Genomic DNA, 16844 nt, shown 5'->3' with positions numbered 1-16844 from the left:
ACAAGCCATCTATTAAGACGGTAATTGAGTAATTAAAGTCTATCTTAAGCTCTGAAAGTTGTGCTTTTCGGATCTTCTGAAATTTCTTCACAAGAAAATTGAGAACACATTTGTATGTGTTTCGATCAATGAAAATTAGATATATTTATATTTATGATAGGTGACAGTTTGAATAATTTTTAGTGAACGTTATTATTCTCAATATTTATTATTTTAATCATATGTAAAAATATATAATAAATGGTGAAATGATTTCTCAATTATATCAAGATACACACACACATTGTTGAAAGTTTCAACGTAATACGATAGTCTGTTTGAAGTCGATAAATAGCCGCGTAAAATCAATGCAACTATTTCTGTCAACATGCGAATAATTAATGACCGTACGCGATGGTATTTACGCGGTGCCCGCGTTTATCGCAAATACATTGATCCGCAGTGTTGTAACCGGGAGAGCTCCGGCGGAAGGGAAGGAGAAGGATTACATAAATATACTCTGCGAATATTATAAATTCATCACGACGGATATTTCAAAGCGGATATTTCAAGACCGAAGTTGCGCGAGTTGATGCGAGTTGATGCGAGTTGATGCGAGTGTCGCGATCGACGCATCCCACACATCGAATCTCGAAAGAAGGGACGAGCGTCTCCCGAGCGTGCTCCGAGTCGAGCTTCCGCACGAACATATGGCGCGGTTTGCGTACGCGCCGGTGCGGAATGACGCTGACCGCGGAAACAGAATGTCTCCGATCTTGTCCCTGCAAGGACGAGGTCGCGAGTGCGACCTAATCTTTCCTTGCCCGCCCCTCCCTGCGACTCTTCCGCGACCGCGTTACACGCGAGCCGCCCTTAACAAGGCTCTCCCTTCCGCCGAGATGGAGGGGTCTTTCTCCCTCCCTGCCCTCTTTCTCTCTCTCTCTCTCTGTTCACGTACACGTAGCTGCGGAGTGCAGGTGTACCTCCGGGCTGCGGTGCACCGTCGATGCATCGCGCTTGCACCCCCGAAGCGCGAGGGAGAGTCCAGGAGGGGGCGCTGCGATCGTGGGGGAGGCCTGCGTGGGGGGAGGAAAAGGGGAGGGGAGAGATGGGGAGGGAAACGAGCACATAGAGAGAATTTGCTTTCGTGTCCCAGTAGCACTAATGACCGCCATGCCACCCCCTTTCCGACCTCCCCCTTCTTCATCGCGAGTCCCACCAACTCGCCCTTGCCTTCTCCCCCACCGATCGAGAATCGCGCCCCCGCCGCGCGGCGACGCCCCTTGCTCTCCTCTCCCTCTCCTTTTCTTCTCACCCCTCTACATGGACACATCCACACCAGTACAGGATGACTCGAATTACGTCACAACACCGAGAGCGTGCGACCTGCTACTCTCCTCTTCCCCTTGCCCTCTTCCTCTCTCTCTCTCTCTCTCGCTTTCCCGGAGAGGTACCTATCGTTTTACCTTCATGTACTCGACTTCCCCGCGCGCGACCCTCTTCCGTCCCCTCCTCCCTTCTCGTCCCACGGTGGGACACTCGTATACGCACGATATATGTGGCGCTCTATATATCTATTCCGCTGTAGCGGCCAGCGCTCGACAAGACCGAAGGGAAGCCGCCAGTCTCCGCTGGTACACCGAGCTGCGTGTTACTCTTCCTCGTTCGCGCTTTCGCTTTTGCAGATTTAAAGAGAGAGATAGAGAAAGGGAGAAAGAGGGAGAGAGAAAGAGAGAGAGAAAGAGAAGAGAGGGAGAGAAGGCGATAAAAAAAAGTCGACGGAAAACGCGAAAAGGAGAGTGCAAAGATAGATAAAGACGGAGAAAGAGAGAAGGAAAAAGGCTCTCGCATCCCTTCGTCCACGTAACTACGTCCGTTTCAGAGGCACGCGCGCGCGAGTAATCATTACACGCGTGTAACACACGGGATCTCTCTCGCGGGATATTTCTCTAGTAGCAGGTGCGCGGGGACCGCAGGGACGGATTTACAGGGACGTGTGTGTGGGTGCTTTAACCGGCGACCCCGAGGAGTAACACGTACATTACAGGTGTGTATGCATCGCGTTAGGGCGCACGTGTATCGACGTACGGCAATTGTGCCCGTTATGTGTGTGTGTGTGTGCGTGTGTATGTGTGTGCGTCTCTCGCATGTATGTGTATCGTACGTGGCGAAGGCAAGGAGTAGACGAGAGAGCGTGTCGAGATACCTCGCGGAGATAAATGAGACTTTTTTTTCCTTTCGACACCTTTTCCCCGAGCGGACTTTTTAATTGCATCGCACGGCATCGTATCGATCGTATCGCGTATGACTCTCGGTCGACGTTGGCCGCCTCAATCGATAGCATCGTCCGTGAACGTCGCCTTTTTTTCTTCCCTCGTCTTAATGAATTATTAATGTCATTAAACTTTAATGGTATCTTAATTACATTGCGAGTTATTAGACGACGAGGCGAAGCGACAGATCTCGATGCCTGTCGTTTGATTCGCGTTCGAGATACTTTGAACATTATCGAGAGACTAGCGGAATTTTACTTTGTCCATTATTGTTATTTGTCAAGCGTGGAATCTGGAAAACTTGTTACGAATCTGCTCCGTCGAATCGCACGCGTCAGTTTGGACTCGCTTTTGTTCGATTAATTCGATTAAAAATCCATCTGTTGTTTGTACCTTGCCGAAAGATGCTCAACGCAAATCAGCTGATCGATATACATTTCGAATTTTTGAACGAATCGCTTTGTATTAATTTTATCACGCGTGTCATTGTTTACTCTCTTGCAGCCTGATTTATATGAATAAAGATCCAGATATTGATGCAATTTTTAGTTGATTAAAAACGACGATAAGACTTTGAGAATTAGTGACTTTGAAAAACATTGACTCTCAAAATTCACGCTATATTTCATCGACATCTCTGGTTTGTTTTTGCGAATTTCGTCTCTTGTTAGGTGCGCGTGATCCAGCTGAAGGGTTTCCTCAAAGGTCAATGCAAGCGTCAAAGCGTACATTAATCATATTAGATGACCATTGTTGATTCTGAGAGAGATTGTCGCCAAGTGTTAACCTTATAATTCCAATCTTGTGTATCGTCGGATCTAGCTGTGGAGTGAGCGTGCCTCTTTAAAGACATGAGTAGCGCATTTCCACGCATTTCAACCTTGTCGTTCAGAAGTCGCCATCACGACACTTAGGCAATCCGAATTAAAGCTTTTGCTCGAAAACGCATGACTCTTCTACTCTAATCTTCGCGATTTTCCTTTTATCCGAAAGTTTTAATCAATTGGAAAATATGAATCTATTAGACGACGGTACAAGTATGCAAAATGTCACTTAAATATATAATAATTGAAAATCAAATCAATAATAATAGTAAAGAAACTTACATTAAACATACAGTAAAGTTGCTTACATTTTCAAAATTATTTTTGAAACATGAGAAACAAATAGATAATATAAAAAAATTTTAAATTAAAAAAAAACAAAAGTATAAAGTGCATTAGAAATTAGCAAGAAATAAATGAAAAGGAAGAATATGTATAAAGCAATAATATATACATGTAATATATAATATAATATGTAAATAAGAGTAAAACCAAAAAGAGATATATAATATTTTAGTAAAAAAGATGGTTTAAAAAGAGATGAAAGTTTTTTATACGAATTTACATTTCGAAAAGTGTAATTGATAAAATAATGCTATAAAGTCACGCTATATATTATATATTTTACTTCAAATAACCCATCGAATGATGCTTAACTACTTAACGTATCCGGCGCCCTCGTTACGTCGTAAAACTGTAATCAATTTCTTCGGGATGCCCTTCTGCTCCCGTTTACTTTGACTTTGCTCGAGCGTCCTGTGTAAAGCTCCCTTATGGATCGCGCGCCTTGCCCTTTCGCATTAAATGTCTCATAAATATTGACTTACAGTCCTGAGTAAGGCGTGAGGATCATCATTCGTGCTTCACGGTCGTTCGACGTATCGCTCGTAGTTAATATTCGTGTTGCACGCGTATCACGATTAAGGATACTCTTCGCGAGGAATTGCAAGTTAAACGCAATATGTGTGTCCATTACATAAAGCCGTCGTACATTAGGCTTATATTACTTGTATTGCGTTCGACCGATTGATATAATTTATATTTCTTCCTCTCAAGATATGAAAGGACTCAATCTAACAATGAGATTAAAGCCTACTTTGTAAAGCAATTATTTTTCAATTTTATATAAAATGAGATTGAATATTTTTTACAATATTAATAAATATAGTAATTTAATTAAATATATAATTATATAATAAATTAAGATTATAATTGTATACTTTATATAAAAAGATTATTATTATATTTAGTTTATATAAATTGTGCAAATTTAAAGAAACTTTTAATTATTATTTTAATCTATTTATTAAATATTGATGGTTTAAAGTTTAAATAATTTAAAATCTTTATTAGAATATATTAAAATAATTATTAAAAGTGTGAATTTTTCAAAATATAAATAGAACTATAAATATAATAGAAATTATATATTTTTTAAATTAATATTAGCTTGTTAAAATCAATTAAATTTAAATTATTAGATTGAGAAAAAATATTATAATTGTAATATTAAAGTAAATATTGCTTGCAAAAATTTCATTTTTATTCATTGCTTAAACAGCATTGCATTCAAAAGTGTACATTTTGCAATGATACGATAACACATGGAAAATTAATTTAGACCGCTAAATAGCTTGACAACAATTCCTCTGGTTGACGTACCATCACTTTCGCTGATCCGTATCTACTACAAGATCGTGATACGATCGCGCCGGTCGTGAGTGGCGGATTTAAATTTGGCATCGGCGTGCCGTCGATTCGTGAGATTCGTCGTCGTCGTCGTTGTCGTCGTGTGTTGTGTCAAAGATTGCGCCTCGCCGTCAGGTGTTGTAACTGGCCCAGATTCCGGTTAATTTACCAATGGACTGCCTCGCGCAAATATATCCCAGCAGCTGCGCGGATCGATTTCGTAAGTTCCGCGACGAAATCGCAATCGTGCTTATTCCCGCGAATCGACAGTCGAACAGCAAAATGCTCGATCGTTCGATCGATTTACGCGACACATATTTGTTTTCTTAAATTAATTTTTGGAATAAAGCTCAACCCTTTTACCTCGCAACAAAATCGCAAGCTTTCTACAAATGTTGACAAAATTATATTCCATGTTGTTTGGCGAATTTTGCGCTAATAATTATGCTAATTACGTAATTGCTGGTAAATTATTATTACGACAAGTCATATCGGTGATCATTCTCTTTGCTTGTTTTCTATCATCGTTAACGTTACGTCACCGAAGACACTATTACGAGGATCCTCCGTTGTTTAAAGTCGACTTGCATGTCTCGTCGAGGCATTTTCCCGCGTTCGAATGCAAAGAGATATATAAAAGAATAGGACTATCCAGGAAAACGTCGAGGCAACGCGATTAATTGTCAGTTAAGTAATTGCAATTACACAGTTCCACCGGAGATCGTGTTTGTTGATCGTACATGTTGACGTCTCTTTGCGGAACAAGGAGAATTGAGCAACAACATATTCGATAAACGTGCTTGTGCTGTTATGTTGAATCAATTTTTTCCTCCTTGTGGTATATTGAAAGTTATTCAATGTTATTAAAAAATGTATTTTATATTTTTTGTAACAAAATTTTATATATATTTCAAATTTCTAACATTTTTTAATATTTAAACACGATTAACCATCACGATTAAATTCGTTATAAGGAAAAAAATTAATATTAGAAAAATGATACAAAGCAAAAAATTACTTAATTTTAATAAAAATTCATTAAATTCGTTATAAATTAATAAAACATTTATTTCAAAAGTTACTCTTGTTTATTTGATATTAAATTATTGTATAAAAACAAATATGATGTGATAAAACGTGAACAAAAATTGAGAGATGTAAACTGTTAGAGGAAAAAAAATAAAAGAGTAGAATAAGTAGTTCGATTCAATGAAAGGTTCAAAAAAAGGATCTAAACAGCTTTTATAATAATATCATATGCGATGTACTATACGTTATAATTCCTATTACGAGGTACACGCAGAGTGTTATCGGCATAAAGTCGATGTAAAGCGTCAGTTTTCATTCTTCTTCGAACTTTTTTTTTTTGTTTATTCGCGTTGGCCTCTTTTGCACTCACGTACATAAACACCCCCCCCCCCCCTCGATGGATTTTGCATACCAAAGGCCTGTCTGCTCGCGGAATGTCGCTCGACCAGAGACACGATCGCGTTTGAACTTGGCTTAGCCAATTATACCTCGACACATTGTTTCGTCGCCCTCCCGCATCGCATCTCTCATCTTATTTCTCTTATTTTCTAGCCATTGTGTATCCTTCGCACGCGCGAGTTTGCATAATCGAACCGACCGAGCGGGGGCGTTTACAAATTGCGCACATGACTTCGCTTGTATATGCACGCGCATGTAAAAACAAAAGTTGAAAATACAATTATCGTCGTTATGAAATTACAGCGTCTGTTCAAGATCGGTGACAATAAGACGTAGTTATAAAACAAGCAATTCACGATAAGATAATTAAAAATATTTAATTTCGATGAGACTATCGGGTCATAGTTAAGTCAAACATTAATATAAAGATATACGTAAAAGATAAACGATAAATAATCTGAAATGTAAAAAATAATTACATAACTATTTTTTTTTTACTAAATTTGAATAGTCAATATAAAATAACAATTTATTTTTATATCAATTTTAAAATTTCATAATATTTGAAATATATTTATGAATCAAAATTAAACAATACACACATACCTGTAAATAAAACTGTAAATAAAAATAAATATATATAATTTCACATACACATATATATACATTAATAGAGATTAGATGAATTAATTGAAATAATTATTATATAAATTAAAATAATAATTAAAATAAAATTAATTAAAATAATAAAATTAATTAAATAAAATTAATAATAAATAAAATTCATTAAAATAATTATAGGAATAATAGTATAAAAATATTTACATATTATTTTTATAGATTTTATTTTATTTTTATTTATTTATTACTTTTTTATGCTTTACATTTCTTATATCAGTTTTCAATCATTTTATTCATGTGTCAAATTATGTTAATTTAACTTTTTAATTTCTAACGCTACGTCCTCGATTTTCGAATCTTACATAAGTAAAGACATTTATATCTCGCTCAAAAGCTTGTCTAAATTTGACGAATTTGTTGAAAATAAATTCTCTTTGACGATTTCCGTCGAGATAAGAATCCGCACACACACATGTCTTATTTATTTAAGAGCAACCGGTAAATTTTATTGAAATCGTCGTCTCGATACTTCTTTCTCCCTTTTGTTCCGCTCTATTATTTATACTTTCGCGCTTCGCTTCTTCGAAAAGTCCGCTGCATTTAACATGAAAGCTAGCGATATTGAAGCAGCGATATCGGCAATGCATCTATCGATCGGTGACAACAAATACAATCCAACGGCAGTCGGAGGCACGCGTATCTGACACGTGAAAAATTGCACAGGGAGCGATCGCGCGCGTCGACTCTCTCGCAGTTTCCTTCTCGCGAGATCGAGGATATAAAGGAACGAAATCGACGGACGGATTACCGCGACGTCAATTGCGTAACGCTATCCTGACGTTTGCAAAGTTACGTGACATCATTGGTCGATACATCACCGCGGATCTAATTGGAGAATCTTATTAGTTTGCGAAAATATGAAAACTAGTCGCGACGCTGATTCGCTTCTCTTGGTTGCAATTATACGCGTCGCGACGATGCACGTGGCAATGTTTCTTCGAGCGAAACCAAGGTTTTTTCCTGCTTTATTGCATTAAAAATCGGACTGATCCATTCAGTTTCCCGACACTTTATACATGAGTTGCATCCAAAATCTTTCGGATTTATTTTAAAAGAGATACACATATATGCGTTCGAATTTATATGATGGTCAGCAAGCGAGATAATCGCGAGAAAATAAATAAAAAATTAAAATAAAATCTTTTCAAAGTTTTATTTGTAAAAAGAAAATGACGTCGAAAATTCTGAAATTAATGAGACAGATTTTCCGGTTTTTTCTAAAAACCTTATTACCTAGAATTTCTGTGCAAATTGCTCTATTAAAATATACAAAGCAAAACAACATACTATTAAAAAAGATTTCTTAATGATCGTGATACTTTCACATAACTTTTTTTCAGTATAATTTAAATTACTTTAAATCGCTTTTTTTATTTTGAAGAAAAGAGGCTAAATGCTGTAAATTTTAATTATATATTAATGTCTACTATCAAATTCGATGGAAGAAAGGGGAGCAACGCGAGTTGCAGCAGTTTCCAGCTTCTCGAAATCGACTTACCTCTCGCGCGTTTCGAAAGTTGGGAGAGGAAAAATATCGCGCGCAGGAAGCGAAGGAGTCACGGACGAAAGTGGAGCAATAGCGATGGGTTTCCGGGAACGAGATCGATCGGGGCGACCTAATCGATTCAATACTCCCACGACCGTTTCAATCATTCGCCCGCGCAAGACAACGATCGCTTCGTTTTCGTTCTGCGGCATCGTCCATCGTCTTTTCCGGCGGGCCATAATTTTCGGGACGTCGCTCGATCGTTGGCAGGGAGAGGACGGAGAACGGGGAGGGGGAGGGAGAAGGGGACGATATCCGTGCGAATTTACGGAAGCCAATATTTTGTACTACCTGCACGAGAAATCGGCGAACATACACGCGGCGGGTGAACAAAACGGCGCCGTTTTCGGGCGACCCTATCGTTCTCGTTATTTATGTATAAATCCGTGTGCGAGAATAGGTATGATGTATTTTGTCGCGGCAATGTTTGCGACGACTACCACGTCGTCGGATGCTTTTCAAAAGTCGTGTGCAACGTGTTTACCGAATGTTCTTTAAACTAACGGTGTCTCATACTAGATAAAAGGCAACAAATGCAAGTAACAAAGAGACTATACAAACATGATGGACGACTCACAAAGTGTTCGCGATTATCTACTTGTTTCGCGAAGAAGATATTCTTCCGAATATTTGATGAAGCATTTTTTCAACTAGATATTTTACGATTTGATTCTTTTTCATTTCTCGACGTATTCAATATTTTTATGGATAGTCAATTACGATTATTATATTGATTAATGTATACGATATGTAGATGGTTTTCTATGTACATATATATATATATATATATATATATATATATAGACTTTTAATTTAAGCATTGTATGATTAATAGTCAAAGATTGGCAACACAATAATATTAGAATATGAAAATATATATTATATATAAATCTTTACATATAAAGAATAATAATTTATATGCACATTAAAATTCTATTTAAAATGTTAAGTTGAGTTTCAAAATCAGAAATAAAATATTTGAAATATGCATTTTTTTTTAGATATTTTTAACAAAAAAATAATCAATTAATTATTTTTTATTATATAAGCAATAAAATATAAAAAAATATTTTTACGAACTTGTTCTATTTATTTTTTTTCTTTTACGGGTTATGTTTCTCTTATACTTTTTTTATTTGTTTTGTTTCATTATCTTAATTGTTTTTATAAATTACAAATAAACGATAATTACCTTTTAAATAAACGAATGTGCTTTGTTACTTTTTTCATTTTTATTTTCTTTAATAATATTTAAAATAATGCATAATATTTAAAATAATGCAAAGAATAAAAGAAAATATTTGTGAAATGATTAACGTAAGTGTCTAAAAATTTCAAATATTATTTCAAACAAGAATTTTTCTCTGATAATTCCCTTTTAAATTTATTATTTTAGTAATAATATTTTAATCATATAGATCGTTTCAAATAAATATTTGCACCTCTCATCCTGAAAGATATAAATCAAACAATATTTGTAAGCGAAACTGTTTACGCGATTATTTTCGATAGTCTATATTTTGAAACATCGCTACATTAATAACATATTTTTCTCACATCCAATTCTTGTGCGAGATACAATGAAATATACATAATTAAAAAACTACACATGTGTGTGTCAATGGAATTAAAAAACTACACATGTGTTGTCAATGGAAAAGAAATTAAATTACGATATTTGTAAAGGAATTCCGTTTACTTTTGTCTCATAATTTGCTGCATTATCAATTCGGTTTGTTGCCAAGTTAATTTAAATCCGGGCTGCGCGTTAAATTTACCGCCTCGGCTGATAGACGATATCTTTCGCTCGAGCATATAATAACGCGCCGCGCGATAACAAGACGTCTCGTTTTATAGTATAGACCATAAAACGGCGCGTTTCATTAAAAATCCTCTCACGCGCTAATTATTTCACTCGTCGTTAAGCCGATATCCGCGCGCGCTTATAATTTATCAACGCACAAAGAAAAATGACTTTATCCGAGAAACGTTGGCGGAAACTGGAAGAACGTGTTATCCTAGAGATAACGCGTGACGATGAGTGGCAGTTTCAGCTCAGATTTACCCTAACATGGAGCAAAGCACACATTTGTGCGTATCACCTACACGCGAAATTTATTGCCGCCATGTATATCTCCAGCGCGTGAGAGTACGTGCGTTAATCCCATGTATAAATAAAGAACTTATCTTAGCGACGCACTTGTTCTTGCCGTTATGATAACCTTATTAACGCGGGACCTCGCCGAAAACGCGTTGACAATCGTGCTTGACGGGATAAAATCGATGGCTACCAATGAGAACAAGTAGCTCGGATTGTTTTATGAGATTCTAGCACGTTTTTGTTGCGAAAAGTGTTATATATAAATATAATTTAAATAATTTAATCAAATTTTTCTTTCTTCTTCTAAAAATTATATTTTACATGCAAAAGATAAATGGAGATGTAAAATTTTGTTTTTATTTACCGATATTGTTACGTTTGCTGTGTTAATAATTGAGAAATGCAGATTATTTTTTTCAATTAATTTATTATTTATTTAATTATTTATTTGATTATTTCATTTTATTTCAATTTATTTTAATTAAATTTATTAGTATATATTTTTTTAGAATTGCATTGTTTAACGAATACAGCGACGAGTTTTTATTCTGTCGTAACTATTTTTATTCATGGAGCTGAGTATGCAACATTTTACGAAACGCCTTTTTTTCTTTGGAAAACTTTTATACGTGAATTCAAATTAGTCGAATAATTGCCAAGGAGGTAACACATGGAAATAACGACGTAAAAAAGAGGGATCGTTTTTTGTTATTTTGGAAGTTTTACCAGTCACAATTTAATTTTAAGAATCGACAATATGACCGATGACGAGATAATTAAAATGGTAGGGAGAAAGAAAGGCTGTGTGAAATTACTGAATTATGGAAGACACAAATACGTTCCTGAATAATATACAAAAAAAATTTCACGCTACAAGTTTGTTGTTGTTTATGCCGTTTTTTCTTGACTCAATAAAAATGTAAGTTCTGGGAAAACAATTTGCATACTCATTTAAAGAAAAAACACACAGAAAAAAGAATAAGTTGCCGCTTGTCTGACTTTTGTACTTTGAAAGATGCTAAACGCAATGTTTTCTATTCGAATAAACGCTTTCATTACGCAGCATTTGCGACGTTGATATTGAATCAGGTGTATTTCGATGATGCCAAAGTCATTCATTTTTCACCAGCAATGTGTGGCAGATAAACATTTTAACAATAATGCGATTTAATATTCTCAAAGACGCAATTCGCATTTGAATATCGACAAAAATAAACATCTATAGATAATCATACATACCAGCCGCGAGTTCACATGCGTTGGATCATGCCGCGATTGTCGCGAAAAATATTCATAGCAGAAAGTTATGTGTTTGCGCGCGTGAATCTTTTTACGGGGGGAGGGGGGGAGGCGATATATAGATCACTTTATACTCCTATTATAATCGAAATTATATTCACAGAAAAAGGAGAGGGATACGTGATCTTTCGCTCTTTTTCTCTACAAACAAATAAAAATCCGTCCATGCGTGACGCTGGCGTCTCGATAATGTATAATTTTTATCGGGAAAGAAGCCATAGAGAAAAGAGGGAAAGAGGGAGCACCACCATTCGAACGGTCGTATATCTGTGGACAGATTCGACCGCTAAGTTATGCGCATCTCAATTAGAATCGTGACTGTTCCATTTTTCCAGTCGTCACGTACGATACGCGTCACTATGTACACACACACGTGTTATCATTGTCGTATAGACATCTGGGAAAAGTTAAATGCGCGCACATACGCGTGCGTGTGTGTGTGTATGTGCATGCGTGCACATTGAATAGGCAAATTACATTATCGTGAACATAGAGCGGAGAAACTAGTTCGAACTGAACAAACGACGGGCAATAACAACCTCCTCGCCGACGCGACGCCGTTATTTCGAGATGCATTGCCAAACCTATCCTCTCAAGGTCGTTAAAAGTCCGCGGATGTCGCGTCTTTCTCCTCTCGTTATGTAACACGCGGTCTGCTACATCGCGGTGTAATCGATTTTTGCAAAACAGCTTATATCTCTTTTTCTTTTCCCCTCGTTGTTTCGTACATTTATATATCAAGTTTCGCAATATTATTAAACGCGCGCACGTTTTTCAAGTTTCTTTAAACTTTCGACATTTTGTTATTGATCGTCGCGTATGTGAAGTATTGTGTGTGTGTGTGAATTCCGGGGTAAATAAAATCTTTGAAAAAATTTGATAGATCACTATTTATATCTATCTAAAACAGCAATCTAAAAATCTGCTCTTTATTTACGCAATAAAAAATAAGAGATTTAAAAAAATGAGAGATTTAAAAAATAAAAGATTTAAAAAATAAGAGATTCCTCTTTAATAAATATGACAGGAGATGCATGAACTTATAGAAACTAACCATTTTTTTAAAGTTGAAATTTAAATAATTTTTGAAAGAAGAAATTGCAACAAAAATATTTAAAAATAAGTATTTATTTTTGAATATATAGTAAATTTATTAAAAATATTAAATAGAATTATTATTTTTTTTATTAAGTGAATTATTAAGTAAATGATTAAAAAATGCTATTCTATACTAAAGTTACAATTTATCCTTCTCTTTTAAACTGGTTTATCTCTGTTAAAATTAAAATTGATCCAATTCTTTCATTTTTAAACGCTAGATTAACTACTTTAACATTCTTGAGTAAACGTAGCTAATCGGATTACATTGGTTTAAGAGGATGTAATAAATTCAATTTTAAGAAAGTACATTAAAAATATAATGCCTAATATTCACAAATATGTTTTTTTCTCTTTTTTTCGCTATTATAAGAAATTTTGACACTTTTGTCGAAACTGCTTTGTCGAATACGCTGTGTGCCATTTCAGATCGCCATTAGTTAATCTAATTAAACGTAATTAAAATATTAAAAGTTTAAAAATATCTATCTTACATTTTAATTCATTTCAAATCGCGATTCATCTCTTCTAAAATTATCCTATGTATAACTGAAAAAATTTAATAACGTTTCTCATAATAAAAGACGATTTTAATAATCTAAAATATATACGTACATTTCATCAGAAAGTTCTTTTTTCTTCTTTATTATATTATCCTTTTTTATGAGACAGATTATTATACGTTTTAATAAAGGAAGTTTAAAGATAAAAATAGCTAAACATATCGACAAGAATATTGAAAATGAAATAGATTGCGACTAAAATATTTAAAAATATTATACATCATTATTCTCTAACAATATAAATTTATTGAAAATACAAAATGGAAAACATATAATGATTATTCTAATCTGGAGAGCACAGATTTAATTTTAGCTGCACGAATAGTAATTTGCGTGTCTCGTCCCTGTTACATGATTGTATGCCATACATATATTATAGTTTCCTCAAACTCTGCTAAATAAATGAGTGAGCTAAACATATATGTACACGTGTCTTGAATTCGCCACCCGTTAGAAGCAGATTGGAATCTGGAACACGTCAATTAATTTTACATTGCATCGCTTTAAAACTCGATATAAAATAAGTCTCTTTACGATCAATAAAATAGTACACACGCATGCATATATTACATTGTTCCATTTCATATAAATTGTCATGCAATTATTTACATTTTTTCTCGTAAATTGAAGCTGATAAGATGTTTGGTATCGTATCTATATCACGAACAAAGCGTCAACGTGAATTTATTCATGTGAAATAATTGCCTGTAGCGGAATGTAAATACTTCAAAGGCGAAAAGTTTGCTTGGCGAAATACGTCTGACCGACTTTTGCGTACGTGCGTACCTGCGTGCGTGCACGCGTGTGTGTGTGTGTGTGTGTGTGTTCTCTGTGTGTGGGTGTGTGTGTTCTCTGTGTGTGGGTGTGTGTGCAAAATAATCTTTTGGATGGCGCCACTATCGCCGCCCTACCTACGGGCGGGTCCATACTAGGTCACGGGTCGATCTTCGCAACGTAACGTTCCAATTCGCGCTTGATATTGATCTGAGCTTTTCCGCCCACGTTACAAAAGCTCCCGGCGACCTGGCTCGCTTCCTACGTACGTTGTCGGCACAGTTAGAGAAGAAAATTATCGAAGGGAGAAACACGGCTCTCTCTTTCTCTCATTCATCGAAATGCGGTTCTCCAAAGAAGCGATCGTCCGGGTGTTATCTCTGTAACGACATATCACAGACTGTCCTACATTCCCTCGCGAAGCGACAGAAATGTATTTTATCGAAGCTTCCGAATTTTTAGATGTGAGCTTTTATCTAGTGCAAATTAAATGTTAAATATATACACGTTCGATCTTATTATTTCGTTGAATTCATCTTGAATAGCTATTAGTATATGAATGAAAAAAATTAAACATTCTATTTAATAAAATCTCTCTCTAGATATAATTCTATAATAATGTAGAAATCTAAAATAATTTTTACAAATTTTTTTATTGAAAGGATCGTATACATATAAAGCGTCGAGATTATTTTTTTATTTTTCCAATCAAATGTTTTTTATATATATTTCGATAACTGTTATCGACATGAATGTAAAAGTAAATAATTTAAACAGACATAAATACATGTCATTAATTGTTTCATATGAAAACAAAATCTTTTATTCTACATTTTTAACATATTTCGTTTTGCATTTTGTCAATTGTACCATTGATTTCGAATACATTCTCTATTAAACGACAAACGTAATCTATCATTTTTTATAAAATATATAAAACGAGACTAAAAAAGCCGAATTTTAGTTTGAAATTAATAGAAGAATTCGTAGATAAAAAAAAAAGGATCTAATTATACGTATAATATTATAATCATATTATTTTTCAGAATGTTTATTTGCATGTCTCTGTTAAAAGAAAATTTATATTTGCCAGAAAATATCAAACGTGGATAGGACGGAGCTCGACACAATTTACACAATGAAATAATAAAGAATTCCTGGCGCGTAACATGATGTCGTACACTCGAATGGAGGCGGCTAACACCAGCAGGTCTAAATTTCACGATCGATCAGTTTCGGATATGCGGGCGTGTTCGGTCTCGATGGAGAACTTAAACTTCGACGGTGATGAAACTTATACTCCTCGTAGCCGTAGTTCAATAACCCTCGCGTGCCACGAGCCGAAATTGCGAATGAGGATTACAGGATTGAGCAGAGAAAGAGAGAGAGAGAGAAAGAGAAAGAGAGAGAACACGCGGGGGAGTAGTTTTACGAAATATTCTCGTGCTTTTCACGGGGTTGGTACGACACTCCGCGATCGATCACCTGCGACCGCCCGTTAAAATAGACCGGCCGCCCTCTTCTCCCTCGTCTACGTCATCGCCGCGTCCTTGAGAATCCAACCCTCGCGCGACCTCCGCGCGGAGGTACATCTAAATATGACACTCCCGATGACTCCTCATAATTCTCCCTCTCGGCGCCCCCGCGCAGCAACAATCACCGTTATGTATCTTGCAGAAAAATTACACGCTTGCCCACCAATATGACGATGTAATGAGTCGAGCGCTAGTAATAAAGGGGACAGAATCGTTGTTTTAGATTCCGCTACTCGAGCTTATTCGGACGAGGGGGAGGGATACGTTTCTAACGATGGAGAATTTAGCTTCCTATTTTTTTCCGCCACCCTGCAATAACCGTTACGTGCAATTTGTGCGTCGCAATTTTCTCGGGCAAATGCCGGAGCACTGCTAAATTACCCTCGCTCACGAGAAAGAGAGACTTCGACGGGCTGTCGCCACAGATTTAAATCTCGCGAAACGACTTGATTCCAGAATACGTCCATCTAATCCCGCACAAGCGCCGTCCAAAGACATTTTTTCGCCGAACACGAATATACGATCGAGAGAAATCGCGTGTTTTTTTTTTCTTTTTGCCGTCAAACGGTGGATGCAAAGAAGAATCCTGTTTCTGGGACGAATGTTTTCGGTGCGATCAATATATCCCCCTCTTTATACCTCCTCCTCGTCGTTGTCGAAACTACCCTCGTGCTCCTTAAAGGGTCATTCTGCCGAAAGCCTCTTGTACTTTCCCTTATTGCCGAGCTGCGAAGGCCTTGATGTCCTCTTGGTTGACCTCTTTTGCGACGTCCTCTGCCTGACTGTACTATTGACCCTGAGGAGAAGTCGAGTGCGAGAAAGTTACTTGATTACGAGATGAATCCCGTGTATTTCCACCCTAATGTAAAGATGGCGAATACGTATCTAATACATTATGCGAATATTTTCGTCGTATTTTGCACATGATTTGTCGTTGCACAAGAATAAAACTCTTACTTTCTCATGTTTCACGTCCGTTATAAAAGAGGGAAATCATTTTTCCGAGTCATAGTTCCCGAATAAATATTTTGCTCCTATTTTCAAAACTTTAATT

General features: G+C 36.1%; 1 protein-coding gene across 1 annotated transcript in view; it reads left to right on the top strand.

Moving 5' to 3' along the window:
* The first annotated feature begins 1577 nt into the window (after nucleotides 1-1577).
* LOC105255948 (protein Tob1) overlaps nucleotides 1578-16844 on the top strand; it is a 70747-nt gene continuing 55480 nt past the window's right edge. Inside the window, exon 1 of the mRNA XM_011265519.3 lies at nucleotides 1578-2026. The gene's annotated coding sequence lies outside the window, so the exon portion shown is untranslated. The remainder of the gene's footprint in view (nucleotides 2027-16844) is intronic.

Source organism: Camponotus floridanus, unplaced genomic scaffold (assembly GCF_003227725.1).
Source record: "Camponotus floridanus strain SB8 unplaced genomic scaffold, Cflo_v7.5 scaffold16, whole genome shotgun sequence".
NCBI lineage: Eukaryota > Metazoa > Arthropoda > Insecta > Hymenoptera > Formicidae > Camponotus > Camponotus floridanus.
Note: the sequence above shows the minus strand (reverse complement) of the source record. Positions and strands in the feature narration are given on the sequence as shown.